We start from the raw sequence: 5,737 nt of genomic DNA, 5'->3' as shown, positions 1-5,737 counted from the left end.
TGTAAAAAAAGAAAGTAAATTGTGCTGCTTATATACTGCCCCATAGCACTTAAAGCACTCTCTGGGCAGTATACAACTTAATTATGCAGACTACATATTACTGCCACCCCCGCAAGCTGGGCACTCATTTTACCAACCTCAGAAGGAGGTCAACCTTGAGCCAGCTACCTGGGATTGAACGCTGCGTCATGAGCACGGTTTTGACTGCAGTACAGAAGTTTAACCACTGCGCCACGAGGCTCTATTATAGCTAAACTATTATTTCACCTTAGACGTAGATTAGCTAAATAAATAATTTACATCCACCTTAAAGGGCAGTAGTTCCCTGACCAGCACAGCTAGTGGTGAAAGCTTCTGGGAGTCACAGTCCAAGAATATCTGGGTTGCCCAATGTTGGGAAACACTGTTATAAAGGAAAAGGCTGAGTTGACCATTTAGGGTGCATTCCCCTGACTTTGATCTCTGATGCCCACTTCATACTAGTGGACCTTTGCAAAAGCACTTGAGCAGCGGGTGGGCCCCCAGAAGAGCACCTCAGATAGGAAGGATAGTGTTCAAGAACTGCGCCATACAACCCTCCTTTTTGCCTTTTGTCTCACCAGGTACCGGATGTGGAGAAAGGAATGAGCATACACCGCTAACTTTTCCCAACACAAGCTGCTGGGCCATGCTGCCTAGCCAGTCTTGATTGGAAGGCACCCAGCGGTATACCGCACCTGACAGTGCCTCTGTTGCCCACACCTTCCCCATATGCCACTGCTTCTGGAAAAGGAAGAGTCAAGTGGCACCGTGCAGCAAGGAACTATTTTTAGTGCCTGGTTCTCAGAGTCCAGGCACAATAGGAAGCATCAAGAGCCCTTGCTGCAACTTCAGGGGATTTCAATGGAGTCCTTCCCATCAGGCCTTAGCTCCATCTGCCTCCTGTGCCACCTTTCTCTCATCCTTACTGGTACCAACAGTGTGTGGGAAGTATGGGGAAGGAGGCACCACCAGGTCCAGTTGGTGGGTGGGTGGCTTTCAGTTCCACTGGACAACACAGCACTGTGGTTTGCTGTTGAGATGCAGAAGGAAATCACATATTGTCAGTGGTGTTGTCTTTTACCTGAATTCATAATCTCACCATGTTACCCAGTTAGCTGGCTGCTCTTCAGTATCCTATTCCCCCTAGCTGTTTCTTTTATATAAAAATTAATTCAATGGTCCTTACTCCGGTAGGATGCATTGTAGCTCTGTTTAAATTATAAAACACATTTCTAATTTTGCATCTTTGTGTATATCCAATTAGCATGTCCAATTTGTTTGTTTGTTTGTTTGTTTGTTTTGCAAATTACTGATCTCCTTTTTGGTGAAGTGGCCACTCTAGACACTTTCTACAAAAACCATTCCCAATACCCAGTGAAACGATAGGTATGGTCCCCACAATTTGGGTTTGTGTCATTAGAGCAGCTCACAGGACCAGTCCTCTCAATAGGTAGAGTGAGGCAATCTCCTTGTGTGGCATCACTGAAAGGCAGTAGCAAAGCTGCTGGAAAAGAAAAATGTGTGCCATGTGTCCTGATTTTCTCATCGAAGCTGGCTTGCGACCTTCAGCTGCAGTGTGAGATGTCACACCATCATGAGTACTAAAGGAAGATTTGTTTGCCACTCCAGTGTTAGATTTTTGGATTTTGCCTCAGGTAGGAGACTATCTTGGACCAGTCTCCAGTAAAATGATTTCCCCTCTCCCATACAGACACATTTTTACTTAAAAGTTAAATCTGCCCATCCGTTTAGTATTATAATTTTTTAAAAATCAGTAACCTCTTGATAGGTTGAAGGCTCTTCCTCTGCAAGACAGCTGAGCTTCTTAAGCAAAGCTACACACTTTGTTACCTAATTTCAGAATAAATAATCTCTCTTAAAGGGATTTGAGTTTCTAGGCCTTTGGACTCTTCTCAGAGGATTTCCTGATAACGCACAATGCAACGAGGTCACTGCTAGTGGTTTGGAACTTTCATTTTATCTATTCAAAAGTAACCAAACTCTCATTTACTAAGTTAAAGTACCACATGTCATGGGATATTTTTTGATCCCAAAGTATGTCAGTTTAAAATACACCATGACTAAATAAACGTATATGTGTGCAAAATCAACTGTGATTCACCTGAACAATCCCAGCAAGGTACAAGAGACGTAAAATACGGCTTGATTAAAAATAATAATTCTTGCATCTCAGAATATTTTCCTGGCACAATGTATTCCAGTGTTACCTCATGGAAGAAATCCCAGTGTCTCCTAATGGGACCAGCTGAACAACAACCATAGTACCATTATTTGCCTAGGGAAAAAATGGGGGGCATTTGTTCCAAAACATTTAAATTCCCTTTGTACCCTGTACATTTTGCTGTTCAGTGTTTTCAAAGAATTCTTTAAAAATCAAGCATTTCCCGACTATTTTACAGATGGCACCCCTCCCCAAGTTAAGGTGCATAGTACCCAAAACAGTCTATCTAGATTTTACAAAGAGGCAATGAAGTTCCACAGGGCCATGTCCTTGGCCATAAAAATACAGATGAAACAACTGACTGCTTGCTGGCCTTCATGAAACCCAAAAATCTTTCCTGAGGTAGCTGCCTCAACCTGCCTAATGGTAGGCATGGACCTATATTTGACAGCAATTATATTCTGGAGATACATCAGGTTAAGAGAGAATTACTAGCCCAAAGTCATTAAGGAGCTTTCTTAACTTAGGAAAATCTAGAACCTAGCTCTTCCAGCACTCCGTTCTACACTCTAAGTCTAAATACTAGTTCACACTGGTTAGGTTGGATTCTTTCATCCATATTCTTCCCATCTTTTATCCCCAGCCACTTATCTGCAATATGGAGTTAAATCCTTGAGGGGATTACCAGCTTAATGTATATGAATAAGACTGTTTGAAATGGACCGTTCAAATGCTGAACATTATTATTGTTCCCTTCTTTGACCAGACATTTCCATCTCTTCCTTTACTATTCAGTGATTGCTACACTATACATATAGGCAACAAATGTTCCCATGGGGCAAAGTTCTAACAATCAGGATATATCATTAAATTTATGTCATGCTCCTACAGTGAAGCTTTTTGGAAAACAGTGTCCTCATGTGGCCAGATTTTGGCACTACAAATCAAAGGTTTGACATCCTTTCATAACAACAGATTTCATAGCACCTGCTGCAACCCAGAATTACTTAAGAAAACTGCAGCAGGTGCCATGAAATTTGTTATTATTTAAAAGTGAATAAATACATCTGCATTTTGAGCCAGGTGTGTTCTTCATTGGCAGTAAAACATAGAAATATATAGGTCCTTCTATTTCTGATGGCCCGGCTGTGCAGATAACTGCCTCAGGTGCCAAACTAACATCATCCAACATGCAAGAGAGAAGTAACGGCCGGGAAACTAAATGTTTATAGAAGTATCAAAAATCTTTACAACAATGTCTAGTGCAACACATTTTATCTCCATCAAGAGTATTTTGTAAAACTAACAGCTCTTTATTGCACATTCAAGACCAAACCACCACAGAACATTTTGCATGACAAAAATAGATAACTCACAACAATATATGGTTGCCACAAAAATATATCATTTGCATGCCCAGCAACTGAGAGAACTGAGCTAAACTTGGAGGGAGAAAAGACTACTGAGTGAAATGATGATGCCATGATTTCTGCTAATAAAAATAATCATTCCTATTCCTCAAGCCCTTGTTACACAATACCACTGGTGCTCATTAACCATAAAATGCTAACTAATGGAGAAAAGGGGTATTGGAAAATTGAAGCAGCAGAAGTGGAGTGACGAATCAGGCATTGTTGTACTTTGGCTCCAGGTCCCACCTGTGATGATATACAAAAACCATCTCCCAACCTTTTGCTTCATAGCAGCCTGTCCAAAGACCAGTTGCCATATCCATTCAGCCATAAGAGGCAGTAACCTGCATGGTGAAGAGGTGACATGTCACTGTTCCTTCTACCACATTGATAATCACACACACACACCTGCGCATGCAGATAGTGAAAGCACTATCATAACTGCAGAGTATCTAATGGGTGTAAGTTAACCCGTTCCCCCATCAAAAAGGGAGAAGTGTATTGGCCAGGAGCTCAAGGCAACCAGGTCCTCAAACTCAAGCTATGCCTCTTTCTGCACAACTGGCCAGAGATGTGCACTTCCACCACGTTATTTGAGCATCACTTCCAGCTTTCTGTGTGCCTCTGAGCAGAGCTTGGAGATGCATCCCATGTGGGGTTTTGTTTGGCTATTATTATTATTATTATTATTATTATTATTATTATTATTATTATTATTATTATTATTATTATTATTATTATTATTATTATTATTATTATTATTATTATTATTATTATTATTATTATTATTATTATTACTTCCAGAATTATCTGGCCAGCGTTATTCAGCTGAAATCCAAAAAAACAACATTTCCAAATTTTGTTCGTCTAGAACAAAAGGGAAAAAGCAGAATGAGGTTGCCAAAAAAATGAGGCAAACTTGAATCTGAATGGCTGATTATTAGGAATACGGAGGGGGCTGGGACCACATTCCCAATAATGTCCCTAAAACGCGCTCCTTTATCTCCGCCGCCCAAATTAATAGTTCCCTTTAAACCGTCTTAGGGGAAAGACCTGAGTGGATCCTTTATGACCTTGTATGACCATTTTATTCTCTCTCTGAGGTGGCAGATTTCAAAAGTCTTCCAAGGGCAGCAAATCGCTCGTCCGTTAATTCGTTGTTTTTCATTCAGCTTTAAAAAAAACTGCCAGGGGAAGAGGTATTTGTGGGATCCTCTCTCTTCTGTGCCCCCCAAAAACCTGCCTGAGTGAGGGGCAAGGGGTGCTTCTCGCCGCGCTGCCTCAGGCAGCAAAGCACCTTGGGCTGCCTCGCCTTCCTTACAAGGGAAGGGGGAGTGTCTTTAAAATTAATTTCCAGCCAGGAGCAGAAAAACGAACAAGGCAGACACGCGCCAGATACACCAGATGGGGGAGGAAGGAGAGGCAGGGTCCGCTCCTTTCCTCGCTGCAGGCTAGCTAGCCTTCTCCTTCTCCAGCAGTGCTACCGTTAAACGGATCCCCCCTCTCCACCTCCCCCCCCCCCCGTGCCCTCCTCGCCCTCCAAACCCTCGCGCTCTCTCGGCTGCTTTCGGATTCCCCGAGTTCTACCCACTGTCACCGCCAACAGACGTGCGCATGCGCAGTAACAAGCGCCAGTCACTTGCGAGCGCAAAATGCAACCCCCCTCTCTCTCCCTCCCCTTCCCGCCTTGGTAGCCCTCCTCTGCTTCTTAAGACGGCTTTCTATTTTACTAGCACACCAGTTAGTCAAAACAAAAAAAAGTCCTCTGAGGTCCCACCGAGATTTGAACTCGGATCGCTGGATTCAAAGTCCAGAGTGCTAACCATTACACCATGGGACCTGCTGATTTCTGAGTGGAGCAGGCGCCTTCCTGAGTCAATGTTAAGCCACACGGCTTGGTCTCCCAATGGTTGATGTTCTCGTAACCCAGTGAGTCGGGTTGAGAGGACGACGCCGGCAGGTGAAGGTGGCTTAAAAATAAAGGCGGCGTGAGGCAAACCTTGTGCGTGCTTTTCTGCCCCTTTGCAATAACCTGAGAGACTGTACAGCGACCCCCGCGGCTGTTGCTACGTTCGAAGGGACGGACATTGCACGACGCTTTCACCACACGAGGGCGACCAGG

General features: G+C 43.3%; 1 non-coding gene across 1 annotated transcript; it reads right to left on the bottom strand.

The window, feature by feature from the left end:
• Positions 1–5,383: 5,383 nt before the first annotated feature.
• TRNAQ-UUG (transfer RNA glutamine (anticodon UUG)) lies at positions 5,384–5,455 on the bottom strand. Its single transcript has one exon. It is a non-coding gene; the product is annotated as a tRNA-Gln (tRNA).
• Between the last annotated feature and the right edge of the window lie 282 nt (positions 5,456–5,737).

The sequence above is a fragment of the Pogona vitticeps genome, chromosome 6 (assembly GCF_051106095.1).
Source record: "Pogona vitticeps strain Pit_001003342236 chromosome 6, PviZW2.1, whole genome shotgun sequence".
NCBI classification, from domain to species: domain Eukaryota; kingdom Metazoa; phylum Chordata; class Lepidosauria; order Squamata; family Agamidae; genus Pogona; species Pogona vitticeps.
This window is presented reverse-complemented; position numbering and strand designations above follow the sequence as displayed.